General features: G+C 42.5%; 1 pseudogene across 1 annotated transcript; it reads right to left on the bottom strand.

Annotated features, from left to right (window-relative positions):
• Window positions 1-461: 461 nt before the first annotated feature.
• Window positions 462-20,075, bottom strand: LOC311099424 (nucleolar complex protein 4 homolog; annotated as a pseudogene). Its single transcript, XR_014615714.1, has 14 exons — window positions 19,927-20,075; window positions 19,642-19,759; window positions 19,305-19,411; window positions 11,395-11,502; window positions 8,930-9,079; window positions 4,020-4,172; window positions 2,278-2,328; window positions 2,049-2,160; window positions 1,894-1,954; window positions 1,487-1,597; window positions 1,206-1,368; window positions 954-1,036; window positions 735-848; window positions 462-692 (listed from the first exon to the last, which is right to left on the bottom strand). The product of XR_014615714.1 is annotated as a nucleolar complex protein 4 homolog (transcript).
• Between the last annotated feature and the right edge of the window lie 253 nt (window positions 20,076-20,328).

The following is a 20,328-nucleotide window of genomic DNA, read 5'->3' as shown; positions in this document are numbered from 1 at the left end:
AAAAAAAATATACACTTACTGTAGCTGTTTTGCACAGATCCATACAGCTATGGGTGCCTTCCTCCTCCGGTACACTAACGCTAATTCTGTAAAAGTGTAACCTTTTTTTTTTTTTTATTATTATTATTTCTCACTGATATGAAATATGTTTCCATTTCTGAGCAACTTCATTGCCTTATTTTTATATCTCAATGCCCCAATTCGAATGCATTATAAACATGGTGCATTGAGTTCTGAATGTAACTTTCAAGTGCAACTCCCTCCTGTCAAACTTTATATAACTTCGGTTTAAAATGGTTTTAAAAATGGTATCACCCCATGTCTAACAGAGATTGCACACTTGCATACCAGTGTCAACATCTACAAAACCTTGTAAATCTTATCTGACAATAAGCCTAAATTACAAACACAGCTCACATTAGTTTTCTAGAAAGGTTTATTGAAGTACAATGAATCCCAAACAGAAAACAAGAGAAAAATGTGGAGCTGAAATAAAAAGGGGTTATCGGAGAGAGGGAGTGAGGTCCAAAGAGCTAGGTGTATGAATGTCCTAGTGCTGGTTGTCTCTACTCTAGAGAGAAGTGCAGGCCCAGCACCCCCACCCCTCCAGAGCCCTGCAGTAGCTGGGTGGCAGGGTCAAACTCCAGCGGCACAGTCTTGCTCTGCTTTTGCTTCAGGTCCTGCTCCATCCGCTATGTGCACAGACATGGAAACACATTCCATCAATAACATGGCGACAAACACCAATATAAACATACATTTCTGATGTCATCCTCCTGCTGTGACAGGGGCTTGTTGATCGCCATGGCAGCCTTGGCCACATCAGGGTGGTAATGCTTCTGAAGAGTCTATACTCAGGAGGAGAGCAAGAGTAAAAAGTTAAGAGCCCTGAGTGAGATTGGTTGTGTTCATCTCTATGGATCATGTGTGTTTCTCTGGAGAGCCCTACACACCTGTAGCTCCCACAGGCTGCTCTCCAGGGCATGGCACTGGGTGGTGTCCTCCTCCTCCATCAGGTAGGGGTCATCACAGGCTTCTGTCCAAACACATGAATGACAAGCAATGTCAAACAATCTGCTATCTATTGGAAAGCCCTTTGAGACCTTGCCTAAATGTTAACCCACCACAACATTAAAATCATTATCCATTCATTCATTCCCATCTCCAGACAGGTGAGTGTATGGGGTGAAATGGGGACACCCTACCGTCTGCTGCACTGGGGCGGTGAACGAGGACTCGGCAGGCAGGATGACGGCGGATCAGGTTGCAGATGAAGGGTACTACCATGAGCACGGCAGCAGGTGGCGCCGTGAGGGCCAGGCGGACAGACGCTTAGCAAACGCTGCCACCAAGTAGACTGGCAGGTGACTTAGAAAGACGAGACAATGGACAAAAGGTGTTGTTGACTGTTTTTTTTACAGCAAATGTGAGGATGAAATGCCAGTCATCGAGAGTGAATGGAGTGAGCATGAAGGAGAGGTCTTACGTGGAGGAGAGGAAGAGGTTAGCTAAGTGGAAGAAGCGCGCTCTGTACTTCACATGGAAAACAGAGGGCTCCAGCAGGCTGTACAACTTTTTGTAGAAATCGGGATAATCTCTGCAGACACACAGACACACACTTAGTCAGACGGTCATAACTAGAAAAAGTAGTCACTACAGCCTTGTGGGAAAATAACTCCAACTTGAACATATTCCATAACTAGGACCAGGTTCCTATGATATGGGTAATGTCTACCTGTTTTAATAGCTCTAATCCAATGCAAATATCTGTGCTGGAGGACATGGATCTAGGATCAGCTTTTCCAGGTTAAATCCAACCTAAACCTACAGAAGCTGAGGAAGGCAACTTTCCCTGGATCAGTACCTTATGCACTAAGAGTGAGGAATACTTACAGGTTGTGCTGATGGATGAGCACAAACAGGCCATTGAGGGCCAGCAGACTGATTGCCCCTCCTGTACAGACACAGAAAACACAATGTACCAGGAATTAACCAGATTGTCTTCTATAGAAGAGACTATAAAAGCAGATGATGGAAACCCAACTCACCAACATCATAGGCTGCAGTCAGGAAGTCGATCATCGGTGTGGGATTGCTTATGTTGGGCAGGATGGAGTCATGGAGGATCACCAGCACCTTCTTGTACATGCTGCTGGGCAACTACAGGAAGAGACAGACAGACATGAGAAGGAAAATTTAATTCTGGGTTGCAGACTCCAGTCGGGATCAAAGTCCAAACAAGGTGGTCTATACTTTATGTTAAAGTGGATCTTATACCTTATACTTCAGAAACCCAAGCCACAACCACTCAAAGGCACACTTGTGTTCCTGATGGGTAGAGGAGATGATCATTACATTCACACTTACACTACCGGTCAAAAGTATTAGAACACCTACTCATTCAAAGGGTTTTTCTTTATTATTATTTTTTTAATTTCTACATTGTATAATAATAGTGAAGACATCAAAACTATGAAATAACACATATGGAATCATGTAGTAACCAAAAAAGTGTTAAACAAATCAAAATGTATTTTATATTTGAGATTCTTCAAAAAGCCACCCTTTGCCTTGATGACAGCTTTGCACACTCTTGGCATTCTCTCAACCAGCTTCATGAGGTAGTCACCTGGAACGCATTTCAATTAACAGTTGTGCCTTCTTAACAGTTAATTTGTGGAATTTCTTTCCTTCTTAATGCGTTTGAGCCAAATCAGTTGTGTTGTGACAAGGTAGGGGGGGTATACAGAAGGTAACCCTATTTGGTAAAAGACCAAGTCCATATTATGGCAAGAACAGCTCAAATAGGCAAAGAGAAATGACAGTCCATCATTACTTTAAGACATGAAGGTCAGTCAATACGGAAACATTTCAAGAACTTTGAATGTTTCTTCAAGTGCAGTCGCAAAAACCATCAAGCGCTATGATGAAACTGGCTCTCATGAGGATCGCCACAGGAATGGAAGACCAGAGTTACCTCTGCTGCAGAGGATAAGTTATTTAGAGTTACCAGCCTCAGAAATTCCAGCCCAAATAAATGCTTCACAGAGTTCAAGTAACAGAAACATCTCAACATCAACTGTTCAGAGGAGACTGTGTGAATCAGGCCTTCATGGTCGATTTTGCTGCAAAGAAACCACTACTAAAGGACACCAATAAGAAGAAGAGACTTGCTTGGGCCAAGAAACACGAGCAATGGACATTAGACCAGTGGAAATTTGTCCTTTGGTCTGGAGTCCAAATTGGAGATTTTTGGTTCCAACCGCCGTTTCTTTGTGAGACACAGAGTAGGTGAACGGATGATCTCCGCATGTGTGGTTCCCACCGTGAAGCATGGAGGAGGTGGTGTGATGGTGCTTTGCTGGTGACACCGTCTGTGATTTATTTAAAATCCAAGGCACACTTAACCAGCATGGCTACCACAGCATTCTGCAGCGATACGCCATCCCATCTGGTTTGGGCTTAGTGGGACTATCATTTTTTTTCCAACAGGACAATGACCCAACACACCTCCAGGCTGTGTAAGGGCTATTTTACCAAGAAGGAGAGTGATGGAGTGCCGCATCAGATGACCTGGCCTCCACAATCCCCCGACCTCAACCAAATTGAGATGGTTTGGGATGAGTCAGACCGCAGAGTGAAGGAAAAGCAGCCAACAAGTGCTCAGCACATGTGGGAACTCCATCAAGACTGTTGGAAAAGCATTCCAGGTGAAGCTGGTTGAGAGAATGCCAAGAGTGTGCAAAGCTGTCATCAAGGCAAAGGGTGTATAAGAATCTCAGATATATTTTGATTTTTTAAACACTTTTTTGGTTACTACATGATTCCATGTGTTATTTCATAGTTTGTAGAATAATAGTGAAGACATCCAATGTAGAAAATAGTAAAAATAAAGAAAAACCCTTGAATGAGTAGGTGTTCTAAAACGTTTGACCTGTAGTGTATATCAATACAAAGACTTCTTATCATGAGAGACACAAAAATGCTGTTTCATGTAGTTGGTGGGAGACTTTGCTTACTTTTAGTTTGGCTGCTTTCCAGTCTTCATGTTTAGCTGTCGAATGTATCAAGGGGCAATAAATCACACAGTAAGTTAAGGTTGAGGCTACACGACTGAAGGTATCCGCCATGTTCCGCCCCCATCCAGTCCCCTGGAAGCCTCTTCCCCAGACCTAAAGAACATTTACATTTACGTCATTTAGCAGACGCTCTTATCCAGAGCGACTTACAAATTGGTTCATTCACCTTATAGCCAGTGGGATAACCACTTAAAACATTTTTTTGGGTGGGGTGGGGTAAGGGGGGGGTTAGAAGGATTACTTAAAGGTGGTGAGTGACTCCGCTGTCCTGGCATCGTGAGGGAGCTTGTTCCACCATTGGGGTGCCAGAGCAGCGAACCGTTTTGACTGGGCTGAGCGGGAACTGTGCTTCAGCAGAGGTAGGGGAGCCAGCAGGCCAGAGGTGGATGAACGCAATGCCCTCGTTTGGGTGTAGGGACTGCTCAGAGCCTGAAGGTACGGAGGTGCCGTTCCCCTCACAGCTCCGTAGGCAAGCACCATGGTCTTGTAGCAGATGCGGGCTTCAACTGGAAGCCAGTGTAGTGTGCGGAGGAGCGGGGTGACGTGAGAGAACTTGGGAAGGTTGAACACCAGACGGGCTGCGGCATTCTGGATGCGTTGTAGGGGTTTAATGGCACAGGCAGGGAGCCCAGCCAACAGCGAGTTGCAGTAATCCAGACGGGAGATAACAAGTGCCTGGATTAGGACCTGTGCCGCTTCCTGTGTAAGGCAGGGTCGTACTCTCCGAATGTTGTAGAGCATGAACCTACAGGATCGGGTCACCGCCTTGATGTTAGCGGAGAACGACAGGGTGTTGTCCAGGGTCACGCCAAGGCTCTTCGCACTCTGGGAGGAGGACACAACGGAGTTGTCAACCGTGATGGCGAGATCATGGAACGGGCAGTCCTTCCCCGGGAGGAAGAGCAGCTCCGTCTTGCCAAGGTTCAGCTTGAGGTGGTGATCCGTCATCCATACTGATATGTCTGCCAGAGGCTGCCTGAGACCTGGAACTCCACGTGGGTGGTGCGTGCAGGGACCACCAGGTTAGAGAGGCAGCAGCCACGCGGTGTGAGGCGTTTGTATAGCCTGTGTGGAGAGGAGAGAACAGGGATAGGCAGAGGCATAGTTGACAGGCTGCAGAAAATGGCTACAATAATGCAAAGGAGATCGGAATGAAATGAACTAAACATCTGGGAAAGGAGAGAGCGGGGCCTCCCTCACCACAACACCCAAATATAACTCTCCCAACTTCCACCTCAGAACCGAATCACGGCAGGATTTCCGTTAGCCAGTATTAGCTTGCTTTAGACACAAATTTTTTTTTTAAGCTGATTTTTAAAAATGAGCCAGCCAATTGTCCGGGGGGAAAAAACATCCCATTGCGAAATAATGCATTTTAGTCTATTCATTGATTGAAATGCCAGTCGATGTAGCGCGAGAGCTGCTGATACAGCTCAAACAGCTGGGTGTTGCTGCTGGAGTGAAACGTGCTTTAATAAGCCCAATCATTGCACAACAATTCTAAAGGCAATCGTGTGTAAAAAAATAAAAAAACTATGGCGACGATTAAAAAGAGCTACAATTTTTATTTCTCAACTGGTAATTGATGCTTGAGTGGTGTTTGACGCTTCACATTCGCCATTCAAGTGCACAGGCAACTGCCACGAAGATCCATCTGCTAGCCCCGGCCCGCTAGCACATGTAAACTACAACTGTGCTTCCTGCTAGCTGTGCTGAAGCACCAATTTGAACTGCTATCGGACTCATATTGCTGTTCACTGGACCTTATGATCACTCAGCTGCACAGCTGATGCCTGCTGGACTGTTCCTTTACACGGTACCCTGTCCTGTTTATTCTGTTTAGCCTCAGCCCAAACTTTATCTATATTACCAGTTGTTGTCTTAGCTCTCTCTAATAACACCTGTGATTGCTTTATGCCTCTCTCCCATGTCAATATGCCTTGCCTATTACTGTTTGGGTTAGTTCTTATTATACAATTTCACTGTAGAACCCCAAGTCCCTCTCAAACTGCCTTAAATGGTTCCTTTGTGAATTGATTGCCCCACATCTATCCTCAGAGTTCGTACTGCTTGGTGACCTAAATTGGGATATGCTTAACACCCCGGCCATCCTACAATCTAAACTAGATGCCCTCAATCTCACACAAATTATCAACGAACCTACCAGGTACAACCCTAAATCCGTAAACATGGGTACCCTCATAGATATCATCCTGACTAACTTACCCTCTAAATACACCTCCGCTGTCTTCAACCAGGATCTCAGCGATCACTGCCTTATTGCCTGCGTCCGTAACGGGTCCGCGGTCAAACGACCACCCCTCATCACTGTCAAACGCTCCCTAAAACACTTCAGCGAGCAGGCCTTCCTAATTGACCTGGCCCAGGTATCCTGGATGGATATAGATCTCATTCCGTCAGTAGAGGATGCCTGGTTGTTCTTTAAAAGTAATTTCCTCTCAATCTTAAATAAACATGCCCCATTCAAAAAATACAGAACTAAGAACAGATATAGCCCCTGGTTCTCCTCAGACTTGACTGCCCTTGACCAGCACAAAAACATCCTGTGGCGTACTGCATTAGCATCAAATAGCCCCCGCGATATGCAACTTTTAAGGGAAGTTAGGAACCAATATACACAAGCAGTTAGGAAAGCAAAGGCTAACTTTTTCAAACAGAAATTTGCATCCTGTAGCACTAACTCCAAAAAGTTTTGGGACACTGTAAAGTCCATGGAGAATAAGAGCACTTCCTCCCAGCTGCCCACTGCACTGAGGCTAGGAAACACTATCACCACCGATAAATCTACAATAATCGAGAATTTCAACAAGCATTTTGCTACGACTGGCCATGCTTTCCACCTGGCTACCACTACCCCGGCCACCAGCTCTGCACCCTCCGCTGCAACTTGCCCATGCCCCCCCCGCTTCTCCTTCACACAAATCCAGACAGCTGATGTTATGAAAGAGCTGCAAAATCTGGACCCCTACAAATCATCTGGGCTAGACAATCTGGACCCTTTCTTTCTAAAACTAGCCGCCGAAATTGTCGCAACCCCTATTACTAGCCTGTTCAACCTCTCTTTCGTAACGTCTGAGATCCCCAGAGATTGGAAAGCTGCCGCGGTCATCCCCCTCTTCAAAGGGGGTGACAATCTAGATCCAAACTGTTACAGACCTATATCCATCCTGCCCTGCCTTTCGGAAGTTTTTGAAAGCCAAGTTAACAAACAGATCACCGACCATTTCGAATCCCACCGTACCTTCTCCGCTATGCAATCTGGTTTCCGAGCTGGTCATGGGTGCACTTCAGCCACGCTCAAGGTCCTAAACGATATTATAACCGCGATCGATAATAGACAGTACTGTGCAGCCGTCTTCATCGACCTGGCCAAGGCTTTCGACTCTGTCAACCACCGCATTCTTATTGGCAGACTAAATAGCCTTGGTTTCTCAAATGACTGCCTCGCATGGTTCACCAACTACTTCTCAGATAGAGTTCAATGTGTCAAATCGGAGGGCCTGTTGTCTGGACCTATGGCAGTCTCTATGGGGGTGCCACAGGGTTCAATTCTTGGGCCGACTCTTTTCTCCGTGTATATCAATGATGTCGCTCTTGCTGCTGGTGACTCTCAGATCCACCTCTACGCAGATGACACCATTTTGTATACATCTGGCCCTTCATTGGACACTGTGTTAACAAACCTCCAACAAGCTTCAATGCCATACAACACTCCTTCAGTAGCCTCCAACTGCTCTTAAACACTAGTAAAACTAAATGCATGCTCTTCAATATAACGCTGCTGGCACCCGCCCACCCGACTAGAATCACTACTCTCGACGGGTCTGACCTAGAGTATGTGGACAACTACAAATACCTAGGTGTCTGGTTAGACTGTAAACTCTCCTTCCAGACTCACATTAAGAATCTCCAATCCAAAGTTAAATCTAGAATCGGTTTCCTATTTCGCAACAAAGCCTCCTTCACTCATGCTGCCAAACATGCCGTCGTAAAACTGACTATCCTACCGATCCTTGACTTCGGCGATGTCATTTACAAAATAGCCTCCAACACTCTACTCAGCAAATTGGATGTAGTCTATCACAGTGCCATCCGTTTTGTCTCCAAAGCCCCATATACTACCCACCACTGTGACCTGTACGCTCTCGTTGCCTGGCCCTCACTACATATTCGTCGCCAAACCCACTGGCTCCAGGCCATCTATAAATCACTGCTAGGCAAATCCCTGCCTTATCTTAGCTCATTGGTCACCATAGCAACACCCACCCGTAGTATGCGCTCCATCAGGTATATCTCACTGGTCATCCCCAAAGCCAACACCTCCTTTGGCCGCCATTCCTTCCAGTTCTCTGCTGCCAATGACTGGAACGAATTGCAAAAATCTCTGAAGCTGGAGACTCTTATCTCCCTCACTAACTTTAAGCATCAGTTGTCAGAGCACCTTACCGATCACTGCACCTGTACACAGCCCTTTTGAAATTAGCCCGCCCAACTACCTCATCCCTGTATTGATATTTATTTTGCTCATTTGCACCCCAGTATCTCTATTTGCACATCATCTCTTGCACATCTATCATTCCAGTGTTAATACTAATTGTAATTATTTTGCACTAAAGCCTATTTATTGCCTTACCTCCATAACTTGCTACATTTGCACACACTGTATATATACTAAGGTGTGGAGCACAGGTCAACTCAGGTGATTGAAGAGAAAAGAGTGAAGAATGTTTACAATACATAACTGCGTTAAAACAGACAACTAAACAAGCTACAATAAACCACCTCATTTAGAACCTTCAATCATAGACACCAGTCCTGGTGGGGCTTACCCCTTTGTTTTTGTCCATCACCCTGCCCAGGTTCTCGCGGACGGAGCTCATGACGTAGTAACGCACATCCTCCATCTCCAGGTACTCCTGAAATCTGGAGATTAGAAGCGCCATATCCTCCATCTGAGAGAGCAGCCTCTCCACCACTGCCTGTTAAGAGCAATGGATCGTTACAGATAGGCAAAATCTCAACTTTTCATGTGTGGCTCAGTTAGTAGAGCATGGCGCTTGCAACGCCAAGGATCATGGGTTCGATTCCCGCTGGGGCCACCCATACTAACAACGTATGCACGCATGATTGTAAGTGTCTGCTAAACAATTATGTATATAATATAATTGCTGCTAAATGGCATAAATACAGGTGGGTCCAGTTTCAAACTTGCCTCTTTAAATTAAAAAGAACCAGAGGCTGCCTGGTTCTTTAATTTAAAGACCTTTGCTTCCTTCGGTCTCAACGTAGACTTTGATCTGAAGCCATTCTTGTGACTATTCGTGATTTTGCTATTCATTGTAAATGTTTGTAGGCCTACAGTGAGGGAAAAAAGTATTTGATCCCCTGCTGATTTTGTACGTTTGCCCACTGACAAAGAAATGATCAGTCTATAATGTTAACGGTAGGTTTATTTGAACAGTGAGAGACAGAATAACAACAAATAAATCCAGAAAAACGCATGTCAAAAATGTTATAAATTGATTTGCATTTTAATGAGGGAAATAAGTATTTGACCCCCTCTCAATCAGAAAGATTTCTGGCTCCCAGGTGTCTTTTATACAGGTAACGAGCTGAGATTAAGAGCACACTCTTAAAGTGAGTGCTCCTAATCTCAGCTTGTTACCTGTATAAAAGAAACCTGTCCACAGAAGCAATCAATCAGATTCCAAACTCTCCACCATGGCCAAGACCAAAGAGCTCTCAAAGGATGTCAGGGACAAGATTGTAGACCTACACAAGGCTGGAATGGGCTACAAGACCATCGCCAAGCAGCTTGGTGAGAAGGTGACAACAGTTGGTGCGATTATTCGCAAATGGAAGAAACACAAAAAACTGTCAATCTCCCTCGGCCTGGGGCTCCATGCAAGATCTCACCTCGTGGAGTTGCAATGATCATGACAAACGGTGAGGAATCTGCCCAGAACTACACGGGAGGATCTTGTCAATGATCTCAAGGCAGCTGGGACCATAGTCACCAAGAAAACAATTGGTAACACACTACGCCGTGAAGGACTGAAATCCTGCAGCGCCTGCAAGGTCCCCCTGCTCAAGAAAGCACGTATACAGGCCCGTCTGAAGTTTGCCAATGAACATCTGAATGATTCAGAGGAGAACTGGGTGAAAGTGTTGTGGTCAGATGAGACCAAAATCGAGCTCTTTGGCATCAACTCAACTCGTCGTGTTTGGAGGAGGAGGAATGCTGCCTATGACCCCAAGAACACCATCCCCACCGTCAAACATGGAGGTGGAAACATTATGCTTTGAGGGTGTTTTTCTGCTAAGGGGACAGGACAACTTCACCGCATCAAAGGGACGATGGACGGGGCCATGTACCGTCAAATCTTGGGTGAGAACCTCCTTCCCTCAGCCAGGGCATTGAAAATGGGTCGTGGATGGGTATTCCAGCATGACAATGACCCAAAACACACGGCCAAGGCAACAAAGGAGTGGCTCAAGAAGAAGCACATTAAGGTCCTGGAGTGGCCTAGCCAGTCTCCAGACCTTAATCCCATAGAAAATCTGTGGAGGGAGCTGAAGGTTCGAGTTGCCAAACGTCAGCCTCGAAACCTTAATGACTTGGAGAAAATCTGCAAAGAGGAGTGGGACAAAATCCCTCCTGAGATGTGTGCAAACCTGGTGGCCAACTACAAGAAACGTCTGACGTCTGTGATTGCCAACAAGGGTTTTGCCACCAAGTACTAAGTCATGTTTTGCAGAGGGGTCAAATACTTATTTCCCTCATTAAAATGCAAATCAATTTATAACATTTTTGACATGCGTTTTTCTGGATTTTTTTGTTGTTATTCTGTCTCTCACTGTTCAAATAAACCTACCATTCAAATTATAGACTGATCATGTCTTTGTCAGTGGGCAAACGTACAAAATCAGCAGGGGATCAAATACTTTTTTCCCTCACTGTATGTAGCCAAATTGTATATTTGATCGTATGCTATCCATTCATGTTTTTTATATGTTCTATTTATATCTGTAAATTAACCAATGATATCAAGCCACACCAGGCCATGATTACATACACTTGTGTGTGTCCTTTGAAACTATATAAACTAGTGACCCACAGTGTTTGTCATTATACCCTGATGAAGATAGCTTGTCTGTCGAAACGTTGGTTATTAGGTTATTAAATTATTGCATCTGAGCTCCTTGAGTGTGCGGCTCTCCTTTTCTTTTTCAAGCTTAAATGGTGTAACATTTGCGCAAGGCAACAAACTTAGTATTTCATTGAAACCCCTACCTGGATGAGTTCTCTTGGGAAGCTGTAGTGTTCACTCCAGTCCAAGTCCTGGAGGGTGAACTTCCCTTCCATGGAGGCAAACTTCATCAGTGCACACAGGGCACTTTCCTGCATCGGAATAAATAGCATCATCACACCAATCACACTCAACATTTTACTAAATCCATGAAAATACATTTCACACACCACATGTCACTAATGATTAGGCCAAGGGTTTTTCTTTACCATGTGACCCAGCAGATCCGGGAAAAACACCAGGCCCTAATCATCATAGCTTCTGAAGTCGACCATCAAATAATTGACATATACATTACTCTTACAGAATTTCCACGTGGGCGAGGATATTGGGAATGTAATAAAAGCCTATTGGATGACAACTTATTTTTAACTAGGACAGAAGAATTTATAACTGACTTTTTCCGACATAACATACAGTGGGGAGAACAAGTATTTGATACACTGCCGATTTTGCAGGTTTTCCTACTTACAAAGCATGTAGAGGTCTGTAATTTTTATCATAGGTACACTTCAACTGTGAGAGACGGAATCTAAAACAAAAAATCCAGAAAATCACATTGTATGATTTTTAAGTAATTAATTTGCATTTTATTGCATGACATAAGTATTTGATACATCAGAAAAGCAGAACTTAATATTTGGTACAGAAACCTGTTTGCAATTACAGAGATCATACGTTTCCTGTAGGTCTTGACCAGGTTTGCACACACTGCAGCAGGGATTTTGGCCCACTCCTCCATACAGACCTTCTCCAGATCCTTCAGGTTTCGGGGCTGTCGCTGGGCAATACGGACTTTCAGCTCCCTCCAAAGATTTTCTATTTTTTTTTCAGGTCTGGAGACTGGCTAGGCCTCTCCAGGACCTTGATATGCTTCTTACAGAGCCACTCCTTAGTTGCCCTGGCTGTGTGTTTCGGGTCGTTGTCATGTTGGAAAACCCAGCCACGACCCATCTTCAATGCTCTTACTGAGGGAAGGAGGTTGTTGGCCAAGATCTCGTGATACATGGCCCCATCCATCCTCCCCTCAATACGGTGCAGTCGTCCTGTCCCCTTTGCAGAAAAGCATCCCCAATGAATTATGTTTCCACCTCCATGCTTCACGGTTGGGATGGTGTTCTTGGGGTTGTACTCATCCTTCTTCTTCCTCCAAACACGGCGAGTGGAGTTTAGACCAAAAAGCTCTATTTTTGTCTCATCAGACCACATGACCTTCTCCCATTCCTCCTCTGGATCATCCAGATGGTCATTGGCAAACTTCAGACGGGCCTGGACATGCGCTGGCTTGAGCAGGGGGACCTTGCGTGCGTTGCAGGATTTTAATCCATGATGGCGTAGTGTGTTACTAATGGTTTTCTTTGAGACTGTGGTCCCAGCTCTCTTCAGGTCATTGACCAGATCCTGCCGTGTAGTTCTGGGCTGATCCCTCACCTTCCTCATGATCATTGATGCCCCACGAGGTGAGATCTTGCATGGAGCCCCAGACCGAGGGTGACTGACCGTCATCTTGAACTTCTTCCATTTTCTAATAATTGCGCCAACAGTTGTTTCCTTCTCACCAAGCTGCTTGCCTATTGTCCTGTAGCCCATCCCAGCCTTGTGCAGGTCTACCATTTTATCCCTGATGTCCTTACACAGCTCTCTGGTCTTGACCATTGTTGAGAGGTTAGAGTCTGTTTGATTGAGTGTGTGGACAGGTGTCTTTTATACAGGTAACGAGTTCAAACAGGTGCAGTTAATAAAGGTAATGAGTGGAGAACAGGAGGGCTTCTTAAAGAAAAACGAACAGGTCTGTAAGAGACGGAAGTCTTACTGGTTGGTAGGTGATCAAATACTTATGTCATGCAATAAAATGCAAATTAATTACTTAAAAATCATACAATGTGATTTTCTGGATTTTTGTTTTAGATTCCGTCTCTCACAGTTGAAGTGTACCTATGATAAAAATTACAGACCTCTACACGCTTTGTAAGTAGGAAAACCTGCAAAATCGGCAGTGTATCAAATACTTGTTCTCCCCACTGTAGGTACAGCAGATCCCCTTACTGTATGGGACACTTTTAAAATGTGCCTTTAGAGGCCATGTAATTCAGTACTTATCTTTAAAACAAAAGCAACTTAGGTCAAAAGAGTCCATATTAACAAAGGAAATGGAAGGACTAACAGTACAGATAGATATCAATAAAAACGGTACCATAGAGGCACAGAATAAGTTAGAGGAAAAACAAAGAAATGGAGGAACTTATTCAAGAAAGATCAAGTGTAATATGTTATAAAAAATAAAGCGAACTGGATGGAATATAGGGGGAAAATGCACTTCTTTTTATTTTTTTTATCTTCACTTGTTACAAATGATGGAGTAACCCATGAGTCACCAAAAGGTACTTTAGGCATATGTTTTTGTTTCAGTCTCCTCCATCTCCACTAACTGAAGTTAGTATGGATTTTTTTTCTATTAATAATGTAAAATTAACAGCGGTACACTGTAAGACTCATGTGAAGGCTAAATTACAGAGGAGGAACTTCTTGATGCAATTAAAGACTTTAAGTCCGGGAAAACTCCAGGGCTGGATGGCATACCAGTGGAGGTATACCAAACCTTTTTTGATATCCTCAGAGGACCGTTATTAGCATGTTTTAACCACTCTATAAAAATGGTAGATGATCAGATACTCAACAAGGTCTGATTTCATTATTACTGAAACAGGATCCAAGTGGTAAATATAAAGACCCAGTCCCAAAAAAAAATTGGAGGACCCTTACACTTCAGAGTTGTGATGCAAAAATTCTAGCAAAATGCATAGCGCATATAATTGAAAAGGTATTGTCGGATATTATTCATCCTAAATCAGACAGGTTTTTTTTACATGGACGATACATTGGAGATAATATATGACAAGTACTGGAAACAATAGAACACTATGAAAAATCTGGGAAACCAGGCCTGGTATTCATAGCCGACTTTGAAAAGGCTTTTGATAAACTATGACTGTAATTTATATATAAATGCCTGGAATATTTCAATTTTGGAGAATCTCTTATAAAATGGGTTAAAGTTATGTATAGTAATCTGGGTGTAAAATAGTAAATAATGGCTATTTCTCTGAACATATTAAACTGTCAAGAGGAGTAAAACAAGGTTGCTATTATAAATAGATATGCCGATAGTGGACAATCAAAATGTTAGCTATTAATATCAGATCCAACAATAATATCAAGGGGTTAGAAATCTAGGGCTTAAAAACAAAGATGTAATTGTACGCTGATAATTCATGTTCTTTTAAATCCACAATTTGGGTCCCTCCACAGCCTTATAGAGGACCTAGCTACTTTTTCTAACCTCTCTGGATTACAAGCACATTACTATTACGTATTGGATCACTAAAAAAATACAACTTTTACATTACCGTGTAGTTTACCAATAAAATGGTCTGACGGTGATGTGGACATACTCGGTATACATAGCCCAAAATAAATAAATGATCTCACTACAATACAATTTTATAGAAAGTTAGCAAAAATAGATAAGATCTTGCTACCATGGAAAGGAAAATACCTATTTATTTGTGAAAAAAATCAACTCTTTAATCATATCCCAGTTTACCTATTTGCTTATGGTCTTGATACACCTATCGACCTGTTTTTTTAATTATATGAGCAAAAAATATTCCATTTTATTTGGAACGGCAAGCCAGACAAAATTAAACAGGCCTATTTATATAATGAATATGAATTGGGATAACAACCTCTCACTTTCGGTTATTTGAAAATTAAAATCTCCAAAATATTGCTATTTTTAAAACAAGCCATTGAAAGTTGGTTGCAATTTCAGTTTAATCCACCAGAAAAGACAGAAAAAATACAACAACAAAGTGGTTAAACTAAAATATACTAATTACCAAAAAATTATTATAAAAAAAGGTATAATGATGTAAATGACATAAATAGGACTGGTGGAGTTGTCACACATGCAGCTAACAAAAATATATGTAAATGTCTGCTCTACCCAAAATTACAACCAACTAATTGCAGAACTACCGCAAAAATGGAAGAGGCAAGTGGAAGGGGGAAAAAGTAAGGAACTTGTCTGTCGGCCCTGATTAAAGACCAAAATTGGTTAAAGAAAATTGTGATAAATAAAAAAGTATACCAGTTTCATTTAAAGGACCAAAAAATGGACAGCTGTGCCATATAGATTGCAAAATAGTTGGGAAGAGATTTGCGATTTACCGATTCCATGGCACATGGTTTATGAACTGATACGCAAAACGACGCCGGATTCAAAACTTATAATATTTTAATTTAAAATTATTTTATGCAATTCTTGCAACCAATATAATATTATATATATGGGGGATACAACCATCCCAGCTCTGCAGAGTTTGCTGCGAAGAGACAGAATCATTACATCATTTGTTTTGGTACTGTCCATATGTAGCTTTCTTTTGGTCGAAGGTCCAGGAATGGCTGAAGAACTGCAACATTTACCTGGAGCTACTGGGTGATTTAAAAAGTAATAGTAAATCGATCAATAATATAATATATTTAGCAAAAAAAAGTATTTAATTTACAATCAGAACTTTTGTCAAACATCACAGCACAGTAGAAAAATATATGGTAAATATAAATCCAATATGGATGGTGTTAAGAGATGGGATGAGTGGAGCTGAACGGTGGGACGAAAAACAACAAGATACAGTTCATTCGGAAAGTATTCAGACCCCTTGACTTTTTCCACTTTGTTACGTTACAGCCTTATTCTAAAATTGATAAAATAATTCCCCCCCCCCCTCAACCTACACACAATACCCCGTAATTACAAAGCGAAAACAGGTTTTTAGAATTTTTTGCACATTTATTAAGATGTAAAAAACATAAATAGCTTATTTACAAAAGCATTCAGACACTTTGCTATGAGACTCGAAATTGAGCTCAGGTGCATACTGTTTCCATTGATCATCCCTGAGATGCCAAAAAACACCTAAAGGACTCTCAGACCATGAGAAACAAGATTCTCTAGTCTGATGAAACCCAGATTGAACTCTTTGGCCTGAATGCCAAGCTTCACGTCTGGAGGAAACCTGGCACCGTCCCTACGGTGAAGCATGGTGGTGGCAGCATCATGCTGTGGGGATGTTTTTCAACGGCAGGGACTGGGAGACTAGTCAGGATCGAGGGAAAGATGAACGGAGCAAAGTACAGAGAGATTCTTGATGAAAACCTGCTACAGAGCGCTCAGGACCTCAGACTGGGGCGAAGGTTCACCTTCCAACAGGACAACGACCCTAAGCACACAGACAAGACAACGCAGGAGTGGCTTCGGGACAAGTCTCTGAATGTCCTTGAGTGGCCCAGCCAGAGCCCGGACTTGAACATCTCTGGAGAGACCTGAAAATAGCTGTGCAGCGACGCTCCCCATCCAACCTGACAGAGCTTGAGAGGTTCTGCAGAGGAGAATGGGAGAAACTCCTCAAATACAGGTGTGCCAAGCTTGTAGCGTTATACCCAAGAAGACTCAAGGCTATAATCGCTGCCAAAGGTGCTTCAAAGTACTGAGTAAAGGGTCTGAATACTTATGTAAATGTGATATCTGTTTAGTTTCTTTAGTATTTGAACATAATTTTTACTAGGATTAAATGTCAGAAAAAGTCCCTGTCTTAGGTCAGTTAGGATCACCACTTTATTTTAAGAATGTGAAATGTCAGAATAATAGTAGAGATAATTATTTCTTTCAGCTTTTATTTCTTTCATCACATTCCCAGTGGGTCAGAAGTTGACATACACTCAATTAGTATTTGGTAGCATTGCCTTTAAATTGTTTCACTTGGGTCAAACGTTTCAGGTAGCCTTCCACAAGCTTCCCACAATAAGTTGGGTGAATTTTGGCCCATTCCTCCTGACAGAACTGGTGTAACTGAGTCAGGTTTGTAGGCTTCCTTGCTCGCACACGCTTTTTCAGTTCTGCCCACACATTTTCTATAGGATTGAGGTCAGGGCTTTGTGATGGCCACTCCAATACTTTTACTTTGTTGTCCTTAAGCCATTTTGCCACAACTTTTTAAGTGTGCTTGGGGTCATTGTCCATTTGGAAGACCCATTTGCAACCAAGCTTTAACTTCCTGACTGATGTCTTGAGATGTTGCTTCAATATATCCACATAATTTTCCTTCCCCATGATGCCATCTATTTTGTGAAGTGCACCAGTCCCTCCTGCAGCAAAGCAGCCACACAGCATGATGCTGCCACCCCCGTGCTTCACGGTTGGGATGGTGTTCTTCTGCTTGCAAGCCCCCCCCCCCCTTTCCTCCAAACATAACAATGGTCATTATGGGCAAACAGTTCTATTTTTGTTTCATCAGACCTGAGGACATTTCTCCAAAAAGTACGATCTTTGTCCCCATGTGCAGTTGCAAACCATAGTCTGGCTTTTTTATGGCGGTTTTGGAGCAGTGGCTTCTTCCTTGCTGAGTGGCCTTTCAGGTTATGTCGATATAGGACTCGTTTTACTGTGGATATAGATACTTTTGTACCCGTTTCCTCCAGCATCTTCACAAGGTCCTTTTGCTGTTGTTCTGGGATTGATTTGCACTTTTCGCACCAAAGTACGTTAATCTCTAGGAGACAGAACGCGTCTCCTTCCTGAGCGGTATGACGGCTGCGTGGTCCCATGGTGTTTATACTTGCGTACTATTGTTTGTACAGATGAACGTGGTACCTTCAGGCATTTGGAAATTGCTCCCAAGGATGAACCAGACTTGTGGAGGTCTACAATTTTTTTTCTGAGGTCTTGGCTGATTTCTTTTGATTTTCCCATGATGTCAAGCAAAGAGGCACTGAGTTTGAAGGTAGGCCTTGAAATACATCCACAGGTACACCTCCAATTGACTCAAATGATGTCAATTAGCCTATCAGAAGCTTCTAAAGCCATGACATCATTTTCTGGATTTTTCCAAGCTGTTTAAAGGCACAGTCAACTTAGTGTATGTAAACTTCTGACCCACTGGAATTGTGATACAGTTAATTATAAGTGAAATAACCTTTCTGTAAACAATTTTTGGAAAAATGACTTGTGTCATGCACAAAGTAGATGTCCTAACCGACTTGCCAAAACTATAGTTTGTTAACAAGAAATTTGTGGAGTGGTTGAAAAACGAGTTTTAATGACTCCAACCTAAGTGTATGTAAACTTCCAACTTCAGCTGTATAAACTGAGATCATGTGACAGATCATGTGACACTTAGATTGCACACAGGTGGACTTTATTTACCTAATTATGTGACTTCTGAATGTAATTGGTTGCACCAGATCTTATTTAGGGGCTTCATAGCAAAGGGGGTGAATACATATGTACGCACCACTTTTCCATTATTTATTTTTTTGAATTATTTGAAATAAGTTATTTTTTTCATTTCACTTCACCAATTTTGACTATTTTGTGTATGTCCATTACATGAAATCCAAATAAAAATCCACTTAAAATTACAGGTTGTAATGCAACAAAATAGGAAAAACGCCAAGGGGGATGAATACTTTTGCAAGGCACTGTATTTCCTGTATATGTGTGTATGTATATACACATTTACAAAAAATATATATGGGGGATTGGAAATTATGCAGACAATTACATTGATGGAAGTTACAATATATCTGCAATATTAAAGCTGATCTACCCCTTACATTTGATAAAATAATATTTAAAATAAAAAATTTAAGAAGCAGCAGGCCTTTTATACTAGAGGCCAGAATTTTTCTACCTTGCTAGTCTGTCTGTGCTCTCTTGCAAACGTCTTATTAAATTGAGTGATGAGGAGTAGGCAAGAGCTCAAACTGATCTGGGACCAGGCTAGAGTCTTACCTCCTGGCACTAATATTGACAGTCAGAAAAGTCACTCACTTTAATCTGGTATGATTCATGGTTGATGTGTTCCAGCAGCTGCTCCAAACAGTCGTTGTAGCGGTGGCGCATGAACATGCAGTACTTCTCATCCGCACTGCGATCACCTGCCACAAAACAACCAGTCAGTCACTGGCATAGTCTCGGGACCCAAGCAAAATAAATAATATACACCTACATCATTCGTTTGCAGTCCAACTCTGTAGATGTCACTGACTGAACTAAATACTTTCCCCAATCAGAATACATATGCTGTCCTTACCTGGTGAGGAAATGCCATAACTACCTTTTTTTCTGGTTGCCAGATCTGGAGTTCCAGAGCGTAACGGATACTCACCAATTAACAGCTCTTCTTTGGGCAGTTGCCCAACATACAGGTCTCGCCTCTCTAATGATGTGCAGAACAGTTTACTACACCCATTGATCGCACAAACAACGTTCTTCTCTTTCTCTGACTGAGGATGAAAGTGAAGAGAATGTGCATTGATATCGAATATGGAATTGCCAATAACCAATACAACTAGGAGAGCAAAGTGAATATGAGGGTCTGGTTAGCTAGCTTTCCAAACGCAAAGATGACACGAACCACACATTAGGAGAACGTTTCTTTGAAGTTACATACATGAAGATACTCAAGAACATCGAACACATCGTTGGCATGTTTCCTGCTCTGAATAATCATATCTTACTATTGATGTCTATTTTGGGTGTTTTTATACTATCTTCCGTTGTGTTTTCTGAACTCACGTTGCGCCTCTTGGAAGTGGCCATCTTTTTTTCAGTTTTGGGTAGACTGGAGTACTTGATGTTCTAATTTCGCCCCCTTGTGGTCGGCGGGTATATCGTGCTGGGCATGGCCAAATAATATTCCAAGTCTCTCAAATATTTTAGATGTACAGTAATGAAATATACTTCCATAATTGAGAAACATCGAAATTGTTATCAAATACCATAATTAACGTCATGGCATGCCGTCTTCGACCGGTCTGTCTTCTCAAGCAGTGTTTGTTTCATTAATGTGTCA

This window comes from Coregonus lavaretus (genome assembly GCF_964263955.1).
Source record: "Coregonus lavaretus genome assembly, chromosome: 24".
NCBI lineage: Eukaryota > Metazoa > Chordata > Actinopteri > Salmoniformes > Salmonidae > Coregonus > Coregonus lavaretus.
This window is presented reverse-complemented; position numbering and strand designations above follow the sequence as displayed.